A 24,345-nucleotide genomic window follows, 5' to 3' on the forward strand; every position below is an offset into this window, starting at 1 on the left:
CTTCTTATGTTTTGAACTTATATGGTTGAACTTGAAGGACAAGGATCTAAAATTGGATCTCAAAAGTGACCATGTACTGTAATATACAGTAAGACTTGCCTAAGGAATAAAACTACATATCTTCCCTAAAGTTTCCTTTCTAAAATACAAATTTTACCTTTAGTTATTGCTTTTTATTGTATCTGTGCAATAACAACCACAAAAAACATTTCCCTATTGTCAAATATTTTTACATAACATTTTGAGGAGTAATGAACTAAAAATAAGTATCTACTTGCCAAAAGATACTTAGAGACAGAATGTGAGGAAATTTTACATGGAAATTTTACATTCATGCTACCTGAAAATATTCTCCAGAGATGTATATCACTACCTACAATGAAATTACACAAGAGAAGTAATTGAACATTCTCACTTTCATATTATAGATTTACATGATAGAATAAATGTCCTATTGATGTTAAAGCAATTCACCCATAAAATGAATGATAAGGCCACAACATTTAAAAGAACTTGCTTACCTTTAAAGACCAGAGTTGCAATGGGAATAAAAAGCACTGTTCACAACATCCAGAAGGTTGCTTAATGCTGTTTTTAATATCACTATTTGATTTCACCTATCAAGTCACTGCTTACCATGGGACTCTCCCCTTGTTCTCAGAATTTAACTCAAAAATAGTATAAACATTCTGAATCAAAACATTCATAAAGCAGGAAATGGGGAAATTAATTCCCCATCTTGCTTGTGTATACAGACTGAACACAAGAGCCTTTATGGGTTCATGTAACATTTGCTAAATGAACGTTCACTCCCTCTTTACAAATATTAAATGGGAAGCTATTCAACTTTTCACTGTAAAGTCACTACCCTTGATTCAAAGTTCCTGAACTACAAATTGCTGGAGGTTAGGAAAATATTACTGGGAAGTATCACTGTATGCTGCTGCATTGCACATTCTTCTTTAAGCATCCCCTACTGGCAACTGTCAGAGCTGTAATGCTAGGCTACCTGGGGTTGTGCTTCAAACCCATAAGGCCATGGTAACAATATTGGGATTGGTTACTCTCCTGATATCATAAACACTACACATGCAATTAACACCACTTTTATTCTCATGTGTCACAGAATTGTATTTACTGTACTTGTTTTTTTCCCTTTGGAAGACAGGCTCATCTAAGTGGAAAGAACATGCTTTCATCTAGTTTTCTGTAACTTAAAATGCAGTTACCTCATTTGATTTTGTTCCAGTCAGTGGCTCCTTTCCCGAAGCACGTCTGAACACTCACCTGGGCACAGCATGGGCAAATCTTGTTTAGTCTGATTCTCCCACTGCATCACAGCCAGTAGCATGAGCAGGAGAGTGGAGGAGGAGGCAGGCAGCAGGTCGCAGCAGTTTAATTAGAGGCCCGGATTGGACATCAAGGAAATAAAGCAAGGAAGAGGCAATAATGAAAGAACAGAGAAAGGCTGAAGTTACATAGATGTCTCAAAACGGATTGATCTACAACAGGATAGCAGTTCCCTTTCACAAAGAGAATGAAAACCGCTGAAATAAGATCCCATTCACAGAAATCCTCTGTCAGGCAATCATCTTCTCCTCAGCTAACCATTTTGTAGCTTATTTAGTGGGGAATACACTCATTTTGTAGAGTTTAACTTGTCTGTAATTCACTGTCTTCTTTTGCACTTCTCTCCTTTTCCAGTTCTCTCATTATCTACATACCTTCCACAGCAAAGCTGGGATCTAACAGACAGCCTAACTTGCTACTCAAACCTACTTCGCTCCTTGCAGGTGATCTGAGCAATGTATGACATTTAGCAAGTATTCTGCAAGTGGCAGAAGGTAAGAGACAGACACATGGTCAAATGCCTATTTGAACCTGTCAATAATACCTGTATGTTATTATTACAGATTGCCCTACAAACTAACAGAGAAATCCTGTGGAAGATGAAGATATAAATAACAACATCAAAAGTCACACCAAGACAGAAATCAAGGGCTTTCAAAGTTTGTCATTCATTCACAATTATGGACCCAGATTCAGTTCAGAACACCCTAGCTTTCAGGGCACATCTCCCAGCCATTTGAGATACAAAACCACACATCTGATTTGCTTGAAGTAGGATTTAATAGAGAGACCTTTGTGTTCAAGTTGTTCCAAAAGTGAATTATTCTCAGTGATTCAGAAAATGGGCTTGAATCCAGCTGTTTTGGGGAAAGTACCTGCAGCTGTGCTAGGGCTACTCAACTTTGTATAAACAGTGCAAGGAGACCCTGGCTGGACAGATGAAACATTAATCTCAACCTGAACCTCAGCTTCCTAGTAGCAACTTTCATAATGGCATTCCTTGAATTTTGACAGCAAAGACTTTCTCTCTTCTTTTCTACCTGCACAATGTGCAATCAGAAAGATTTCCTATGAATCAGCTTTAGAACAGATTTCTTTAACTAGAACATTTCCAATCAGTTCCATTCATACAAGGCAGACATATGGGGCAAATGAAAAACTGTGCAGGCATCCTGGCAATTCCTATGTAGAAGCAATCTGTTGAAATGAAAACCAGAATTCAGCTTTAGGGAGGTCTGGTTTCTCCCTGACTGTTCAGCTTGAAATGAAATTAGCAATTTTGAGAACAAATATCAGCCTTGCTTCAGAGTCTAGATATCAGAAGACGGTAATTGTTGCAAGGCAAACACTGAACTTTGAAGTCCTGCACTTTCATTTAGTACAGCAAAGAGTCCTTACTGCTCAGGCTTAAACCATAGTTTTTGCTTTCTTGCAAAGACTCTGAACTTTATCTTCCATTTTGAGAATACTATTTGAAAAAATACAATTTGGCACTTCAAAAGAGACATTTGACTTGTCCTTATTTCAAAAGATTGCCCCCTCTAGCCCTTGAGCAACTGCAGCTTTGGGAGCATTTCAAAGAGAAATTGTCTAGCACTGTGTTTGTTTGCTATCAGAGAAACCAGTTTGAGCTACTGTAGTTCCCATTATCATCTTCTTTGCAAATGTACTACTGTTTAATGAGACAGCTTAATTTTCTCAGTCTTGTTTTTAAGCTGTGGTACCTAAGATGGCTGATAGTTAAGATACAGAAAAAGCGTTTCAACATTATTTCTTTTCATTCAATCTGAAGAAAGTAATTGCTGCAGTCAGAGTAGCAATAGTTGAGAAACATCATTATGTTCTTAAAGCTTCTGTTAAAATGTAATCTGCTATTCTTAAGAAAACAACCTTTATCTTTCATCTCAGTGAGATATGATGTGTGTACACATGTACACAGACACAGGTTTTTCTTAAATTTAAGTGAAAATATGTGAAAATAAACATGCTTTGGTGTGTAAATACTTATGCTCTAAAGTCATTTGTCATATATGAAAGGAAAAAAAAGAAAAAAGCACACTATAAACCAAAATCCCAACCCCAACCTCAGAATTACCAATACTTTCCTGCATTTCCTGCATTTAAACACTTAATTATCCATACTGCTTACTATTATGTTCTCAAATATGCTCCTTCCGATTAAAAACCTTATACCAAGGTTACCAAGAAGAACAGAATCAGGTCAGCACATTAAACTAGATTTTTCTTTTACATCGGCTCCCAGGCAAATCTTCAGATTTTCCACATTATTTACAAGGACATTAAGAAGGTCTTGTTCTTTCTGCGTCAGTGATTTATTCTTCCCATATGCAGATGCAGTAATTCTTTAGAAGATTGTTAATTATATGTTCTACCAGTAACAGTAGGATCTTAACAGAATAACTTTGATTTATCAACCTTATAAAAAGTCTTTTCTTAGCTTTCAGACTATAATTTTACTATAGGATGTGCTAAATTACCATAACAATTCTTAAAATAAACTAGCTGAAAAAGTCAGTGTCTGTCACTCCAAGATACAGCTACAAATACAGTAAATGCTCTTTCATAAATATTTGAAAAGTTGTTAAAAACAGTTACAAATTTAATTTGTAAAATCAGAAGTATCAAAAGTTATGTTTAGAAATGACTAAGAGATGAGAAGAGATGCTCTTAAACATCTACTGGCTTTGTCAAACACAATTTGCGTAGCTGCAGTACACTCCTACATAAAGGTTTATAAGATATAAGGAGAAAAAAAAGATCTTCACTCAGCTAGATTTTTTTTAACTAGTATGTATTTTATAGCCAAAATAGGATTGTTTTGTTTTTTTTTCCTAAACACTGCTAAACTTTGCCTCAACTATTATGTCAAAAACATCTCATTTTGGAGCTGTTCCCATTCAGACATTTTACACTTGGACTACGTGGACTCAATTCATAACTTTGTTTTGACATAAGCCACAGAGCAGCTGGAACCACGTGTTTTGCTGGCTTGTATCATGCCATATTTAAATATTTTAGGAGTCACTGGTCACCTTGGCTCTTGTCAGAGCTCTGTCAAGTTCATTCTCCTGATCAGGAAACAGATGAATCGCTTCTGTTGAAAACAGTGTCAAATGACTTACTAAAATCAAGGTAGACAACATCCACAGCCTTTCCTTCATCCAAAAAGTGGGTCACCCTGTCATAGAAGGAGATCAGGTTTGTTAAACAGGATCTGCCCTTCATAAACCCATGCTGACTGGGACTGATCACCTGGTTGTCCTGCATGTGCTGCATAATACAACTTAGGATGACCTGCTCTATGAGCTTCCTGGACACTGAAGTCAAACTGACAAGTCTTTAATTTCCCAGGTCATCCTTCTGTCCTTTCTTATATTTGGGTGTTTTATTGGCTGATTTCTGATCAGATGAGACCTCCCCAGTCAGCAAGGACTGCTGATAAATGATGGGCAGTGGCTTAGTGAGGACCCCTGCCAGTTCCCTCAGCACTCTAGGATGTACCCCATCTAGCCCCATAGATTTGTGCACATCCATGTGGAGCAGCAGGTCACTGACCGTCTTGTCCTGAATTGTAGGGAGGACACTTTGCCCTTAGCCCTTGTCTCTTGGTTTGGGAGGTTGACTCATTGGCAATGCTGCTATTACTAAAGACTGAGGCAAAGAAGGCATTGAGCACTTTAGCCTTATCCTCGTCTTTTATTACCAAATTTCCTTCTGGATCTAATAGGGGATGGAAGCTCTCCCTGGTCTTTCTTTTATTGTTAATGTATTGATAGAAACTTTTCTTATTACCCTTTACTTCTAATGCCAGTTTGACTTCTAGCTGGGCTTTTGACCTTCTAATTATCTCCCTACATAACCTAACAACATTACTGTACTCATTGTGAGTAGTCTGCCCCTTCTTCCAGAGGCCATAAACTTGCTTTTTTCCCCCGATTTTAAGCTAAGCTCCCTATTCAGGCACATTGGTTTTCTTGGGTCCCAGGTTGGGACCCAAGCAGCAGCCTCCAGGACCCAAGCAGTTCCCCTTGGAACCCACTATCCCCCCACCATGACACAAGCATCCCCTTCTGCAGCCCAAGAAGCCCCTCCCAGAGCTCATCAGCAACCCCCAGGAGCCTGAGCAGCATCATCTGGAGCTCACCAGCCCCCATCCAGGACCCAAGCAGTTCCCCTCGGAACCCACTATCTCCCCACCATGACACAAGCATCCCCTCCCGCATCCCAAGCAGCCAGAGCCCATCAGCACCCCGCCAAGACTCAAGCAGCACCCCCAGGTCCCACTAACCCTCCTTACCAGGACCCAAGCAGCCTTCCCTGAAGCCGAAGCAGCACCCCCATCAGCCCCCTATTCCCCTGTGAGACACAAGCAGTCCGCCTGGGAGTCCTCTACCCCTTCACCCAGGACCCAAGCGGCACATCCCCCCACACAGCCTGGTTTGTTTTCTCTGCTTTCAATCTGTGCCCAGGGATCGACACAGCCGGACCTGCCTGCATTACTATCCAACCAAACTGCCACAGCACACCCAAGAGGGCTCACCCACGCCCCTTGGGCTCGACCTTGCTTGGTGCGTAAGGATCACAGATCCCTGGGTTCCTGGAGTGTTTCAGTAGTGGTGGCTGCGGCTCCACCCGGGCCTGGCCCTGCTCTCTTGCTGGCGGTGACAGGGACCCTTCCACTTGTCACGGGGCACCTGGCTTCACAAAACCTTCCTGTACTCAATCTGTCGATCTGCCCAGGGATGAACAGACTCCAATGGCTGTTCTCGGCGACTAAACAGAGGCAGAAACTTGCACCATGGTACCCATTCCTTCTTACTCAGAAGACTGTTAGTCACAGTAATTGTGGACTAAGGCACAGAGCCTGCAAACACACACGTGCTTAAGATGGCATATGTGTGTAATCTCAAGGAATTCAGTCACATCATAGAGGTAAATAATAGGATCAGTCCACGATACGTGATATAATACAGTATTACCACTAGAAAAATGGTAAGACACCACCTCCTGTATCCTGCCCACTCTTTCCAGTATTCTCCACATTGTCTACTGCAAAAGACTTTGATTCACTGGTACAGTTAAATGTTAGATGTAGTGCTATTCAGCATGAATTTGATGATTCTCCTCTTGCAGAAAGCTGTAGGTTGTCGGTAAAAAAGTTTTCAATACTTAACTTTTTTTTCTATATATCAAAAATAACTCATCAAAAATAACTGATCATGACTAGTTACCCAGGCTTAACCAATTTACTTCTAAAGGAAACAGAGTTATAATTTTAGGTAGTCAATTCACCAGCAGAATCAGTTACTTACAGAAGCTTTTAGAAGAATCCCTGAATAATCCAACTAATATCAGATTTACGTGACGTGAAGAACAAGTGGTAAATACACCAATGTGTTCTGAAAGATACTTAGGTAAAACCAGAGATGTCTTCTTCAAGAGGTGATTCCTTAAGAGGGTGCTATTTCTGTATATACATATTCAGTTAAGCCCAGTGAAAAACTCAAAACCTTACCTAAACTGTAACAGCACATGCAGTTAAGGAGTATATTCTATAGAAAAGATGTTAATATTTGTTTTCTTCAATGTCAATTAGAAAGTTACAATTTTTCACATTAGAAAATGTCAACACGAGTAGTCAGTCACACATACAGTCAGTGCTTATATGTCAGCTTTATCATCAGACTGGTAGTAACCAGAATGCAAACACTAAGGTCCTGCAAAACTATGGTGACAAATAAATCCCACCACTCTTCCTGATACTTAAAACATTCTCAATGGCCTGCATGACAGGACATTAAGCATAAGATCAAACCAGAACAGATTCTTCCCTAGGCTGCTTTTATTTACGTTAAAGAAAAAAGAATACCTGTTCTTTAGTTACTTAAAGTAACACTAGTTCCACCAAAAAAAAAAAAAAAAAGATTTAATATTCTTGCTGTAGTACATTTATGCAAATATACAGTTAGTTTGTCTGGAAAATCCCTTATGAAAAGACTTACCTTATGTGTCTTACATGGAGGAGACAAACCCAAGTTTGCAGCCTGAGACTTTTTTTTTTTTCTTCTAAGGATAAATTTCTCTCTTTTCAGTTCAGTACCTCTGTGCTCACTTCTGACCTAATTTTGTCTGTGATAAATGCCAGAGTTTCAGCAGAGTCACTTGAGCTCCTGTAAGAAAAGAACCAAAGTAAAAAAATGAATGCACTCAACATTCCTGCTCTGACAGATTGCTTGTCAGGACACTAAAAGCCTTGCAAGGCTATAGGTGAGGTAAAACATCAGAACTGCCATTCTTTAGACAAAACTGCATTTCAGTTTTCTAATTATTCTGTACTAACATAATGAAGTTAAAGCTCCTTCAGACTTAACGTGTCTACAATTTGTACAGCCTGATACAGGCTGTTTTGTGGGATTCATTCCCAGGGGTATTGCATGGCAAGAGGACATTGAAATTAAATTTCAGCCATGGTTTAGAAAACAGAAGGACAACGAATGTCTTCTACTTAGAGGCAATGCAGAGCAGAGCTGGCCAAAGAAGTTTCTCAATTTAACTACTTTCTATTCTTTCCCTACCCAAGCACCTTATAGGGAATTTTTTTCACTTGCTGACAAAGGGTTAGCAAATTACATGAAGACCGAACACAGCTGCATCTGCTCTTTCAGAAATGAGCAGAAAATTACCACAGAAGGTGCAGGGTGGCTTCCTAACCCAATGCTTCTGGGTGTATCCTTAGGTGTGGTAGACGACCCACCACCAAAGCTCACATTGTGGGATGAGGCAGGCAGGAAAGCTCAGACACATCAGGTAATAAAAGCATAAGAAGGGCTGTACTGGTCAGGGCCAAAAGCTCTTCCAGTCCCACATGCTGCCCCTGGCACTATCCAGCCATGAATCCAAGAGGAAATTCAGAGGCCAGCACATCATTTTCCTGTTACATGTTCCCAGCTTCTGATGCTGTGTGGCCTTGGAGCTAACAGAACTAGCAGGCATTTCTTTCCAAGGCTTCCAACAACATAAGGGCTCACTTCTCACCCATACTAAAGCCCTCTTGGATTTATAGAGCTCTAACTCAAGAAGAGAAGGGTCCCTCATATAACAAAGACTTGAGATGGAAGGGAAAACTGAAGAAAGGAGAACACATAGACACACAACACATTTAGGGAAGAAGAGTCTTTCTCTAGAAACTATCCCATAGCATGTGACACCTTATGAAGATGTTAAGGGGGAGTCAACAGTTCAACAATATGTGGTCACATGACATATAATCTTAAATCTTAAGATAATATAATAAAAAATGTTATTAAAGGATTGTTTACAGTAGAAAATGCATTACATTATGCTATTTTAATACCAGTCAGGTTTACTGATCCACTGCAAACATTGTGAAGTAGTTTTAACTTGCCAGAAAACATGCAAGCACGTCACTATTCTTCTCAGTTTGCTGAACAGGCAAATGTTGTGTTACTTAAGAGCAAGAAGGGAATGCTCAGTTCAATTTCCTATTAGTAAAAAAAACCCCAAACCATAAGGTATCTTACCTGAAGCACAGGGGAACAAAAGTTATCTGCTTACACTGTTAACAACTCATTACATGTGAGATGAGCAAGAAAATACTTTCATTAGAAGAAAGTTATCCTTCATTGGAACAGCTCCATTCTTCTTCGAATGTCCCCTCAATCCTTTGAAAACACAAAAATAGATAAAAAGATCACCTTTTTTTAAGGAATAAGGATGATCAGATTTTTTTAACTAATAGTAAAATGAAGTGTTGCTGTCATTTTAAGTGCCTCCCAAGCCTATATGATAAAATCTCTGGATGTCTTAAAAGATTGACCAAGGCTCTGAAAAGTCAATATTTAATAATACATGTCGTGCCTGACTTTCAGATGCCCAAGTCATCATTAAAAAAAAAAAAAAGAAGAAAAGAAATTCAATATTTAAAATGGTACAGCTCCAGGTCTTCTTCACTTTATTAATGCTATAAAAGTGGTTAAATTCCCATGACTATCACAAAACAGTGCATACACACTGCTTAGATACCATCAAAACTTGCAGACCTACATAAGAACACATCTGTGAAAGCATTTATAATTCACATTCTTGTTTTTGAAAGAAGAGTAGATAGTTTTCATATATCCTATTACTTAAACATTTCTTCACCTCCTAGAAAGTATTTGCGTTTTCAAAGATAGTTTAAGGAAATTATGTGTTTTCCCCTAACGTCAATGATATCAAGATGTTTACTGTAGTACTGACTCTTTTGAAACCTCATTTTTCTGTCATAGTACTTAAACACCTAGGCGAAACAAAAGCATCCAGTTGATGAACTTCATAGGAGACAATTAGCTTTAAAGGAAAAAAACACGCAGCAACACAAAATCCCAAAAATCCAGCATGACTTGGTCAGCCCAGATTCTTTTGCAGCTGTGACATTTAAAGACCCCTACTGCTTCATTCACCTCCGATGTCAGAATAATAATATTTCTTTCCTAATGCTATTTTCTTAAAATACATAATACTATTACTTACACAATATGCAATCAGTGTCAGGATACCAGTTATGGAAAACACATATGGAAGCTTTGATATATCCAAAGCTTCATAAAACTGCTATTCTGTGCTTTCCTAGTTTTGGCACTCCTTTTATAAACACTTTTTAACTTCTACTGCAATTGTTCTGGCCTCAAAAACTTTTCTTCAAATTGCTGAATATGATTTTAGAAAAAGTGGTTGAGACTGCAGTAGAGAAAATTGTATTTTACATATGTCTAATGTTGCTTTCTGCCTTTGTGATTACGGGGATAATAACATTTCCAAAACTGGGATTCAAAACTGCACAACTTCTCCTCTTTGAAATCAAGACGGGCGTTTTACCCAGAGAACTGGAGAAGAAAATTACAGGAGTACATTCAGCACTAGTTTGTAAAGCAAAATATTGACATAAAGGTTGATAATACTAATGTCACTAATAATAGTACTTTTTAAAGAGCAGTAGAAGCTAACAGGAATAATGTCAGCTAAAGCTCATCTTCCTTACATGTCTGTATCACAACAGGAGCCCTGGTAAAGTAACAGGCTTAGGGTGCTATCTAGCAATATGACAGCCCAGTGCTAAAGTCTTTTGCAAGCAGGTATCAATTGCATGAAACTCCCTGTGAACCTGTCTGCTTTCAGTACAGTAGCAGTGACTCTAGAAGCAGATATCTTTCTTCCAATTTTCTCAGCGATCACAGAGACTCACCTTAGTGTACTTATGGTACTTACTCCCAAAAGGAGTTTGCACAGTGGTTTGACCTCCTATGACTGAAAGGACCAGAAAGCAGCTAATTCTGACGGGTGATGACAGAAAACTTTTGGTTTTTTTTTTTTTCCTCTTTCCCCTTAGGAGGAGGGAAGTACCACTAAAAAAGGACTAAAAAGCTTGATCCTAGAGCTAGTTGCCACTAAATGGTCATTTCAGCAAGGTCATTTTACACTGGTATCCAAGTTGCTGCTGCTGTTTACGCAAACAGTGATCCATGGTAGCCATGCACAAAACACTTCTGACTTCTGGAATCTTACAGTTCACTTGGGACACAAAGGCTTTAACAGAGGAGAAAAAAAAGTACAAAATAGAAGCTGGAAATGAGACCACAAGTCCCGCTTTTGTCTTTAAGATCTACTCCCAAAACGGGCTTGGCTTACATTCCATTTAGTATAGAAATAGCTAATAGCTGAATAATTCCCTATGGTGCACACACTTCAATAGTTTTTAAACCAGCATAATAAGACTGAATTTTAATTGGCTTTGACATTACAGTTATTCTAAAATGAGTGTTACTCTGCTTTCAACTCTATTGTAAGGAAAATTTTCTTCACATTACCTATAAAGTGACAACATGAGAAGAGAAGAAACACAGATCAGATTTGGAGTGTGAACATATCAGATGCCAAGGGATAACATTCCAAAAAGTGTGTTCCACATCGTGCTCCAAAACCTGTGTACTTGCACTTGACTTATCTCTACAGATTTTATCAGTTTATTTTATACTTATTATATGCTTCATTATTCCTTAAAGTAGGGGTTTTTTTATTATTTTATGTCAAAAATCAAAACATATTCAAATCATTTATAAGGTTGCATATATTTGCAGAGGTCTCAGTAGCTTTGAACAAAAATATTATTAGCTTTCAAGATGGAACCACTGAGCCCTTGCAAACAAATCTGCTTGCATGGCAACCCAAAGCTATCCAGAATTTGACAAAATGCAAGTCTGAAGGTTCTGTCTTTCTCTGAACGTACAGTGTTTTCTATTTTCTCCTTTATGGAGGAAGAATCAGAACATATACACAAACACCTGTGTAGATAGATATATACACATACACATTTTCTCCACTTCCAATCTACAACCAGCAACTGTTCTATCTATAGGAGGAACAGATTAAGACTGGCTTGATGCCACATAATCAAGGACATTTTTAACATATTTCAGGCTTTCTTGAGTGGGAGAGAGTATTCAACCAGCTTCTCTAGCAACTCATGGTTCTAGAAGTAAGATTCAATACTCCAATCAGAAATGTAGTCCTCAAACATATGGCCTAACCTTATTTTTTATTTTATTTCTGCTCAGTTTCCTTTCCATACATTGAAGAGGACATATCTTACTCCATTCTGTCTTTTAAAATTAAAAGATATTCAAGACAGTAAATAAACAGTAAGAGGGATCGCCAAATGCAGAACTTTTCTCTCAGCTGGGGTTTCAAGAATATTCTCTAACACAAACCAGAAAGTGATGATGAGACTACACATCTCCAAGTTTTGTGTTTCTCCCTGCCTCAAGTGAGTGTCAGGTCCTGTTACTGAAAGGCTGCATTTGCTCAGAGATATCTGCTCATAAACCACGACAGACAACACTTGGCTCTGCAAAATTGAAAGCATATTTCCAAGAAGCATATAATCAAACTGTCAGAGGAGGAATAGATCAGGACTCTGTCTTCATGCTTTTATAACCCCTCATTACAACGTATCACATTAAGATTTTTCCAAGTGTGCATCATTTCAGACCACACAGGTTACAACTGTATGTTCCCACTACAGCATAAAGGTCACTGAATGAACCACACAGAAGACTCATAAGTTTTACACATAGTGTTGCATTATGATAGTTTTAACACATGGGACAGGGAATCACTTCTAAAATTTCCCAGTACAGATAGCCTAGAAAGAGCCTAACAACAGAGAAAACAAAAGACTAGAATGGAAAAGAACAATTTACTGCACTTTCATTCTGCAACAAGGCAGGCATATAGCAGGTAATGATGGAAGGGCAGGTAAAGTACTATTTGTTTGGAGATGTTTTGGTTTTTTTTTTTAAAGAAGAAGTTGGTTTTATTTTACGGCCCCCACCGCTGTAGGTACTGCATCAAGAAAAATTCTGTACCTCAGTTTGGCATCCCATAGCTACAGGTTGCTCACTCCAGGCTGAACCCAGTAAATTTGCATGAAAAGAACAAAGATCCATGTGATAAAAGAACTGAGCATTATTCCTGCATGCACTAACTCCATCTTTGACTTTTGGCAAACCTCCCCTCCGAAAATTTTGCAATGAGTATAATGTGCAACTGAAGAAAGCTACTGCTACTTTTCAGCAAGGCATTTGGAAGCGGAACTACGGAAAAAGTTCAGCACCAGGAGCATGACATATTTCCTTCTATTCAGTGCCAGCATTTCAACAGAATAGGCTGGCAGCTGAGGACTGCTGTCAGCCCTTGAGCTTTCCATTTGGAAAGTGACACAAGTCCATCATCCCCAGGCTGACAGCCAGCTGTATGACTTGCTGCCAGCAACCTGCAGCGTGATGCAGCCTGAAAATAAGGCTGAGCTCTGAGTAGAGGGTAGAACATCATTTTTGGTGCAGAAAGCAGGAAGGAAAGCAGCAAGCGCAGAACAGCTGCCACCTTAATAAAATCCATCAAAAAGCAGCTCTTTAGCATGAGCCCCACAAATGGCCTAGTGCTGGCCTCAGTTCTCCAGCACTCACAAAGTGCTGTAACTTACAAGCAGTGAGAAAGTTTACATTTTCCTTTATTTTTGCCATTCATTATGGTAAGAAAGAAAATTGCAATGGGTCTTCAGAGTTGGGGGTTTAAAACTTTTTGTTGACATACAAAAACTGAGAGACTGTGCACTGTAAATTTCTATTTACTAAAAAAAGTTTGAATATATAAACATGTATCTTCTTTCTTGCTTCTAGTACTTTATGTAATGTTAGATTGCTAAGGGGAGAAATAAAATTTCTGGAGTTCTGAAGTATATCCCACGAGAAGAAATATTTGTAGGAAAGCTCTTGTAAATATGCTACAGCAGATTCATGTTCATCCATTTTCATGCTTTGGCTCTTGAGTATATCTAAAGATCTCAGGTTATCTCCAACAATTTCATATAGTGCTGTTTTGGCCTTGCACACATGGGACTGTGGTACAGAGGAAAATAAACACTGAGTACCACTTAAATTCATCAAGAATGAAAAAGTCACCAACAGTGCTGGTCTAAAGCTTGTGAAAGACTAACCGTACCTTCCAGCATGTCCAGTAAATAATATTATGCTGCTTCATAGCTTTTGGCCTCCCCCAGCTTTGGCCAGCCATTTTTAGGGCTCTGTAATGTGCATCTTGAGGTTTTGTGTAGGAGGAACTCCTTACTGCTTGTACTATGAAGAAACATTGCAATGTACATCACAGGAAAGGCAAATGCAAAGGCAAGACAGTCAAAGAATAGAAAAACTCTTTGGGGAGAGTTGTCTTTTCCACCTTCCCAGCTAGTTTTGTGAGCAGTGATACAGAAGGTCGGGCAAAAACTACTTAGACCCATTACGCACTGATAACCTGCACTTGTGCACTTGCTGCCAGAGCACATCACCTTCCTCTCCTGCACCCCTTATCATGGCAAAGCAAGGTCTCAGACGTTTTCCCTGCCCTCCTTTTACCAAGCAGCAACCCAACCCTTGCCTGCCTGTCCACTTGTCAGCCCTGCAAGTGGAACCAATAGCTGGCTGCAAATTAGCCCAGTACATGCTGACATACCACTCTGGAGAGCCTATTTAAAAGGTTAATAACTTCTTAAATCCAATTAGGGAGTTTAATTAGCTAAAGTAATCTTTGGTCTGCCTCTTAAATCTCAAATTAGGTGAACGCAATAAAGATTAATCTCTTCCTCAATTTTTTTGTAGGCACCAAGTAGGATGATAGAAACCTCCCATCACCCCTGTTTTCAGGTAGGCATCATGATGCTGCCTTCTGCAGGGCATGCTCAAATACAGCAGCAAAGCTCAAGCCACAGACCTTGTGTAGTAATGTCTCCATTGAAGCATCGTGATGCATATATACCAGTTTTGTCAAGCAGGTGGGCAACACTGCCATACATGCTAGAATGGAGACAAAAAACCTGCTGTTTCTGGTGCAGCTGGCATGGGACATTGGGTCAGAATTATCTGATTCACTAGGAACAGTGGCAGTGCCCGAAATTAAAGACAGCACTTTTATTTCTTCACTCAAATACCTCTGTGTATTTTTTTTCCTTTCTAACTTAAACCCAGTCAGATCATCTTGTTTTCATTATTGCCTCTTCACAAATACGTGTTGTCAAACAGGCAAGAAACTGGTTTGTTAGTTACTAACCTACTCACGAGTTATTAGGTAACTGGCTCTAGGCATCCAGCTGAAACCACGTTCCCTCATTTCATAAATTATCACCTCCCTTCCCTGCTAGGCGTCAATAATAGCCATGAAAAAATAAAGAAAAAAAGTAACTTTTTTCCTAGAAACTTAAAGAGAAAAAAAAAAAAAAAAAGGAAAAAAAACTGACTACAAAAGCTCCTGAAAGCTTCCAGCATATGAGTACCTTGAATTTATCAGTAGCACATAAACTGAAGGTAGAAAGATTACATTTACACGTCAGATTATTTTTACACATCTTCTGATAAACTATCCTCAATCCTCTTGTTTGCAGGCTGCCCAGGCTCTCAGAAAGGTTTACCACTTTCCCCGGAATGCTTCCTGGGAGCTGGTACATCCTGTCAAAGCCATGGGATTGGTCCCATAAAAAGTGAATATCAAATCAAAGCAAAGGACCAGTTCCTAACAACACTGTACTGCCAATCACTGTTCATTTTAAAGTCAGAAAGCTGTTTAGTATGAATGGCAACACTAACTAAAGCCATTAGAACCAATAACTGAAGGAAGCTGCCTAACCTAACAAAATACCTAACCATTTCAGGCTTTCTCTGGTAAAATCTACACCCAGCCCAAGGAAATAAAGAAATTTTTCTGATTCACATGAAGACATCAGCAAAAAGCGTAAAGTTATTTTCCCCTGCTGCAGTCAGATGTAGGTATGAAATGCCATGACAAAAATAATGCCCATGGGACCTCTCATGTACTTTTCTGCCCAAGCAGAGCAAAGGATAGCAATAACTACTTGAAAAAAATCAAAGGTATTTTAAAACACTCCTAGCTTTTTAGTGACTCTGATGGCTCTGGTGTTCATTCAAGGAGAAAGCACTGAGGAAGGCTGCACACAGTTCCACTGACATGCCCACTACCACTGGTACATTCCGCTGGCCAGCCATGGCCCTGGAAGAAACAGGTGGGACAATTACTTTCACTGTGAGACCCTGGTAACTGCAATGGAGTGGTTTAACTGTGGCTAATTGCCAGATGCCCACAAAGCTGTTCTATCACTCTCTCTCTTAAATACGACAGGGTGGAGAGAAATATAACGAAAGGCTCATGACTCAAAGAGAGGGAGATCATTCAGCAATTACCCTTATGGGCAAAACAGGTTCAACTTGGAGAGAACTGGTTTGTTTTATTAACAATCAAAACTGAGTAAAGAAAATGGTAAATAAAACCTGAATTTTAAAACACCTCCCCCCACCCCTCCATCTTCCCAGGTTTCTACCTGCTCCCTTCTAGCAATGCAGGGGAACAGGGAGTGGGGGTTACACCCAGTTCATGACACAGAATCACAGAATAGTAGGGGTTGAAAGGGACCTATAGAGATCATCTAGTTTGCTACTGCATCCTCTCAGTGGGACGAGTCCTCACACTTCCTCTGGCACAGTGTGGGGTCCCTCCCGCAGGAGATAGTCCTCCACAAGCTTCTCCAACGTGAGTTAATCAACGGGCTACGGGTCTTCATGAACTGCTCCTATGTGGATTCCTCACAAGGTCACACAAGTCCTGACAGCAAACCTGGTGTGGCATGGACTCCTCCCTCTCCATAAGTTCACAGGTCCTGCCAGGAGCCTGCTCTACTGGGGGCTCCACGTGAGGTCACAGTCTCCTTTGGGCATCCACCTGCTCCACCACGGGATCCTCCCCGGGCTGCAGGTGAATCTCTGCTCCACTGTGGCCTCTATGGGCTGCCTTACCATGCCTTCCCCTCACCACAGGCTGCAGACGAATCTCTGCTCTGTCACCTGGAGCACTTTCTCTCTCTCCTTCACTGACCTTGGGGTCTGCAGATATGCTGTTCTCACATTCTCACTCCCTGTTGCTGCTGCAGTTTAGTAACTGTGCAGAAACTTCTTCTCTTTCTCAAACACATTATTACCTCCCTTGCCGAAGGGCTCAGCCTTAGCCAGCGGCACGTCCACCTTGGAGACGACCGGCACTGGCCCTATCACACATTTGGGAACCTTCTAGCAGCTTTTGGCCACGCAAACCCACTACACGCGGAAAGGACAACTACCATCTATCCCCGGGGCCCCGGTACGTGAAGGAAGGACCAACTCCCTCCACGCCCGAGATGCCGGTGCCTGCCCGCCCGGCGGCGGCCCCGGCGGCTCCGTGACGGCCGCTGACCGCCAGGTGTCCCCACAGCAACGCCGACGAGCGGCCACATGGGCGGCCGGGCGCCACTAGAGGGCGCCCGGCGGCGCACGCAAGCGGAGCGGAGCGTGGTGGGGCGGCGGGAAGTGGCCGCGGCCCCGGGGAGGGGCTGCGGGGAAACGAACGGGGGAAGGGATTTAAAATACTTCAGGTTCCCTTTTCCCCTGGAGATTATCAAAGTTAGTCTGTTTCGAACAGAGCACAGCTCTGATATAGTTCGGGCCCTCGCAGATTGTTCCCATGAGAGACTGATCACTTACACTATTAGGCTCTCTAAAACACATAAAAAGCACGACGGGCAGACCAAACCCCATTCAGACAAAACCCACAGGCACTGTAAAGTCTGCAGTATAAAAGTACTGTCAATAATACATGCCTTTTATACCCTTAAAGAAGAAAGGCTGTTCAAATCAATGCATTAATTGTAAATGATTTCTTGTGTTGGTCAGCTGAAAAGCTCAAGAGGAAAGTTAAAGGAATTACATATAGACTGTCACTGAGCACTCCCACTGGAAACTTCCAGATTCCTAGTTTAAAAAGATGGGCCATTTAAGATGAGAAATAGAGACTTTTGAAGTATTGTGGGTAAGAGCTTGTTCAAAATGGAACAAATTGGAAGCTTCAAGTGTACTAACTGTATTCCTGATTGTCAGGCTGTTAACCATGTACGAGTTTTAATTTTAAAAAGTTCCAAATTTCAGCACATCTGTGTTCATTTGCAGTCTATCTGATGTCATTTTAAGCCAAGTGTTTTTCTTTCTCTGGTGTATGAGGCCTACTACTAATGCAGACATTTCTAACTAGGGGATTTAACATGCAGAAGTAGCTTCCCATGTACAACTTCATCATCTCCTGCTGCATGTGCTGTCGGGACTCTGGCTATCACTCTGGAGAAGCATGAAAACTATTTAAGGACAGCCCACTGTGCGGGTGTCAAAGAAAGCCTACTGACAAGTCTAACTGTACCATGAGGTACGGGGAGCTCTGTCGTTACCACAGACCACAAGAAGAGCTATCCCATTATTATTTCCTGTCTCTTAAAGCTGCCTGAGATGACTATAAGACTAAAAATGTGGTGTCATGATAGACAAGTTTCTTAATAGGAACTACTTTCAAGGGGAAGTATTACTAGTAAAGGAAGGGGAAGCACTTAAGTCCTCCAAAGATCTCTTTATCAGTGATCTGAAATATAAACAATAGCTGACAAAACCTGAAAATGCTGTAAAATTGGAAGAAAGGATACCCATTGCTTTGACTCGGTCATTTATATTGTAGCTGAGACTACTCAGTGAGCTGAATTCAGTTGAATGTACTGTTTAGGAAGCAAGAACATCACTAATCCAACAGGGCTAGTACCCTGGGAAGGAGAGGCTCAAAAGGGACTTAAAAAGGAGTAAAAATGAGCTTGCAGCTGTGACACTGAACAGGAGAGTGGCAAAGCAGGCCAGCAGCCAATGAAACAGGCTGCTGGCAGACAGGCTCATCAGCTATGTGCCCACTCCGCTGATGGCATGAGCCTTGAGCTGCTGCCCTACTAATGGAAAGGCAAGTGTGCTGACAGTGACTCTCTGTATGGAAATGAGAGGGCCTCCCCCAGCTGCTGCCATCCTTCTTACTTCCAGAAATGTCGTATTTGGCTCTCTTGGGTTCCTGTCCAAAATGCACCCATTTCCTCTCCCTCTTCTAGAGCAGAGGGGAGCTCTGTTCCTATGCCTCTCATGGCCAAATCTCAGCTTTGGTGAGAAGCCTCAAGTCTCCTCTGGGAAAAGAGCTTGGGGTTGATCAAAGGCAAGGTGAAAAAGCAAAGCAGCCTTCACTCTCCCACTCTGTGGAAATCTTGAAGGAATATCTCTGTCTCTTCAGACCTCTGAGTGTTTCTGCAGTTGACAAAACCCCTCCTTTCTTTTCCAATTTCTGCTTGGCTCAAACCCCACAATATTTTACCCTGGAAAGAAGTGTTACACTGCAGCACATAGGAGCCCTCAACACCTACTCCTAATCTTAATCCAGCACTTCCCTTTAGACATCCTTTGTACAGCAGTGTTTTATACAGGGTTTGTAAACAGCATTTATAACACTTAACATAGCACTTAAAACCAAATGATTCCATCTCAATAGCAGAAATTATGCATAAAACAGATTCATTTAAAACTGGCTATAATTAGGCCTCTATAATTGGCCTCTCTTAGTCAGAGCTTACCATTATTTGGTAGTTACCTCAGGCCTCTTGTAAATCTCTTTACCAAACAACTGATTTCTCCCTAGAAAAATGAACGATATAGTCCGCCCTCAGTCCACTATTTAGTTCCAAAAGTGTTTTAACCAGTGATACAGGGAGAATCAGCCAGCTAATAGGATAGAGATAACGAAGAGTAAGTATAAGAGTTCACAGTTTTACTGATAGAAAATAGCTATCTGAACTCATCATACTTGCTTATCACTGAGAATTTACATTGTGCATTTACAAAACAAGCCCCTTTAAAGCAAACATACACAAAGAAAAGTACTCATAACATTACAGAGCAGATAAAAATACATCATAAATAATTTTGAGTCAGTATTTTTAGCTGTATGCCAACTCCAGGAACAGAGAGAAGAGAAGAGAACAAACATGCTATCAATGCAAGTGCCCTCCCCAAGGGATTATGGCCAGTGTTAACACTTGGCAGATTTTACCTAGTGGCTTCTGTTTTCTTAAAAAAAAGATACTCAGCTTTCCAAATCTTGTGGGGTACTGTGTCAAGGGAGAAATTATTTAACTTACTTTGTTACTAACTAGAAAACATCATTACAGCTCTTCTCTGTCAACTACAACCAACAAGTAATTAACTTCATCACTTTCCATTTCAGTTAAATAACTTCCGAGCACAAAGCACTACCAAATCTCTGAAGAAGCTCAGAAAACACAGAGGTGTCACTGTCTTCAGTGGAAAAGACAAGAATTTGCAAGACGTGGAAACAACCAGCACTGTTTCTCTTGCCCAGTGTAAAGCATTCAAATAACAGGATTAAACCCTCCAAGAAAAAGGGGAAGAGGAATCAATTCTTAAAACATAGCAGTAGAAATCTTTGTATGGAAAGTATATTGAGGACTCCATCCTACAGATGGATAGTGAAGTGAGATATCAGCTGTTGACCTTGCAACAACCCCAGAAATATAATCACCATAGGCCGAAAAATGCACCTATGCCAAACACAATGACGAGTCTTAATCTCATGTTCAAAGTATCAGAGATAACCAATTTTCCTTCAGAATTTCAAAGGGAAAATTTAAGTATTCTAAAATGAAATGTACTTGTACAAAACAGAACATAGAAGGGAGGAGATAAGAGGTCTTTTGAGCATCCAAATTCAAATTCAACCTGGACTTCTCAGAACAATACTATCTCCCTCAAGGAATGGGGGTTTTGTTATTTGATTTTGTAGGCAGGAGTAGTTTGCTTTTTTTTTTTAAGAATCTGTTTCATGAAATGCAAAACTTAAAAGACTCTTTCCAAACAAAAGAGCTTCATAAGCAGATTACAACAATGTATTATCTTGTGTGATTAAAAGTTACAGGACTTTCAGTTCCATGTATCAAGGTTTCTCTCAGAAGCTTAACTCTCCAACCTCTTCCCTAAGGAACCATGAGGTATTTGTTTTGCATTAAATCGCATTACTTAACACTGAATTTGTTTTCTTAAAACTTCTTACTTGGAAATATGTGGGGTTTTTTTCCTAAACCATATACAAATTTACTGTTTATGTAACTCCCTTCATCTACTAATTCCATTTATTTATGAAAAAAGAAGCAGCAGCACACCTCCCCCCCGCCAACTCCCATAGTTTTTCCAAGTCCTTAATCCACAGTCAATTAACAGTTTCACTGTTACAGACTAAGGTCACAGACTAAGGTTTTGCTTCTTGAAGGAAATCTACAGGAATTATTGCACTCTCTATGTAGACTGCATGTCCATGAAATACAAATGGATTCAGAGTACACAGACAATAAAATAGATACAGTCACAAAGACTTACTGGAAATAACTAGATACAGAACACAGACATGGGTGGGGATTGCACAAATACCAGCTTAAACCAGCACAGCAAGACACAGATGATTTTTACCAAAGTTTATGCTTGACTGCAGTTTTAATAATTTGAGATGAAGGGTGAGGATCAAGGTAAACTGAAGAACATTCAACATCAGGAACAGCCATCTACAGCCTTCATAAGCCTGGAGAGACGGTGCCAAGATGCAGTGTATGAGGAACCCCTCACACGTCTGAAGTGCCCAGTTCAGAGAGCACTCAGTTAAGTCAAGCTCTAACAAATTACTCACTTTTTTTTTCTTAATGTGCCAACCAGCTATACACAAAACATCCATAGTTTGAACTAGCTTGTCACTCCTTTCCTGTTTCAGGCTCTAAAACGCAGAGTTGCCAGGCAGCATTTGTGCAGAGTGCTATTTGACCTATAGATCCTGCACAGGCATACACATCAGAGGGGTTCCCAGAAAGGCACTCAGGAGCCTGTAGAGGTGAAAACTGAAGCCCGCAGTAATCAAATGGAAGCAGAATCCTGTTGAGTATCAGCTTGAGCATCTTCCTGCTACTTAAAGATCTGAAATTCACAATGGGGAAAATTTCATGACAAAGTCCAAGATTTTAAGGGCATGACAATGACGTTGGAACACACATGTGTACTGTAGTGATGGCAGCAGCTATCAGAAATACAAATGTCTGCAAAAGTTTTATGGCTTTGCTTCCATAAGGATCAAAACTGTAACAGAAGAGCTGAACTCAGCAAAAAAGTTCTGGCGACAAGAACTCAACTAGGGGACTACCAATACTGTTAGTTTATCTACAAAGAAAGATGCTCCTTAGAAATTGTGTTTTCAGTTAATAGCCTATCCATCAAGCTTAAGATTTCCAGAGACCTTCAATGGACAAAATACATAAAGAAAAACTGCATATCAGTCACATGGAAAATAATTCTGCTTCATTTGAAAGCAGCACTCCCCTTTTGCATTTTACCTACTGCAATTTGCTAAAAGACTTCTTTGGGGAAGAGCTTTTTTATATCTGCATTAATATCCTCTCCAGAAGCAAATAATGGAAAGATGCAACCACTTTCCTCTCAGTGCCATGACCGATTGCTGTTTTTCTTGCATACTTCTAAACACAAAACCAGAACATTTTTTTTTTAAATAATAAAAGTATTTATGTTGGGAGATGCTGCATAGATTAAGTGATTTATTATATACTTAGAGTGCAGCATTTTTTCATCAACATTCTTAACTTGTGTTTATGTAAGGCCTCCCACAGACATTTGGACCCACTAAATTTTGAGGAAAGGAAACAGCACAAAATGAATAATACAGACAAGAACCATTGTTTCTCTTTATGGACTTTTACAATGTTGGACAGTATCAGACTGTCTCCTGCACACTACTGTTTATGTCAGGTACCTTTCTGGAGCTGCAGTCCTCACACACATACTCGAGCACCCTAAAAATAACCTCAAAGATAATTTAATACATACATTATCAGATTTTAATGCTTGAACAAGAAGCATATGATTACGTTCATACTTCACATTTTCTAGGGTAAATCTGTTTGTAGCATCAGTCATTCACTGCAGTTAAAGTACAGATTGTCCACAAAGCAACCGTGGCTCAATAATGAAACTCTCATCTACCCACTTGCGCCTGGTGTGGTATCAAATATCACATCTGCAAAGTGCAAATTGACTCCATCGATCCTCTCCATTTGTTCAGATTAATTCTGCTGATGCTCACAGCCTTCTGCTTAGGCTGGAACTAACAGATCTGCTGTGGCAGCTCTAATTAGGAACAACAGGAATTTTGATACTAGCAAAACACCAGTTAAAGTGCAGCAACTTGCCAGGTCATCTGAAAAAAAGACACATGGGTGAAGTGGAAAAAAAAAAAAAAGCGGCATGTAACTGAAGGACTGCGGTGCCTTCAGGGTCTTCTGCGGTATGGAGCAACATCTGAAAATGAAAACCAAACTCTTGCCTTTAATTGATGGTGTAAGTGATTTAGTAATTTGGGTTGAATTCCCTTAATCTTTTTGTCTTCTATAAACTGAGAAAAAGTCTCCTAAAAATCTCACGATTCCCATACTGAAGAGAAATACCTACTTAGATAATTCTGTCACAGATTATTAGGTACCCAAATGAACTGTACGCTTTACTACCTTACACAGTTACTTGTATAGGTTTTATGCTAGACATCGTGAATCCAAGCTATCAGCTACCTTAGTGCAGTGAAAAAAAGAAGGCTTTTAAGATGAAACAGTACCATAACCATTGAGCTGAAGGTTTAAATTCATACAAGATATTGAAATAGTAAAATACATATATATTTATTTCTGCTCTACTAGACAGATCTTCTCAATTCAACTATAATTCAAGAAACTAAAAAAAAAAAAAAAAACAAATAATTTCATCCTTGACTGCTCCTTTTTAATTTAAAACATTTTAGATATCCTTCCCAAATGAAATACTTTCTTCCTCTTTTTACCTTAGAAAGAATGCCTTAGTACCTTTTCCCCTGTGTTTGTCATGGAAGATTACAGAGATGATGGGGTAACTGGCTCCTGCAGGGAGCTTTCCTTAAAAGTTTTCACATTCAAATTCAAAACTTGTTAGCAATGAGAATACAAAATTGCTCTTTCACTTCTAATTGTTTTTACCATTACTGAAGAAGAGAACTGTGAAGTCTAATCTGTTCAAACCTTGTTTGAAAATACACAGTGCTAAACAGACATATTCTTGAGTTTCAAATGAAAGTGCAAAAGATAAAAAATGTGAGACCTGTGAAAATGTATCTTCACCCTTTTCATAATATGCATATCTTTCTCCTTGAAAAGTGGTATTTCACATAGCAAGTTTCAGACAAAATAAAAGGGCTCCTAAGTAGTACTACCCTTTTAAGGGTTTAATATTCTTTTTTAAAAAGAACTTATAAAGTAAATGGATAGTTAGACACACTACGAATCATTCAAATTGAAAACAGAAGAGGAAAACATCCCTAAAAGGATTTTAAATTGAAGGCTACACTCTATTCACTGCATATTATGATCCAGTACCTCTCTGG

Source organism: Colius striatus, chromosome 1, assembly GCF_028858725.1.
Source record: "Colius striatus isolate bColStr4 chromosome 1, bColStr4.1.hap1, whole genome shotgun sequence".
Taxonomy (NCBI): domain Eukaryota; kingdom Metazoa; phylum Chordata; class Aves; order Coliiformes; family Coliidae; genus Colius; species Colius striatus.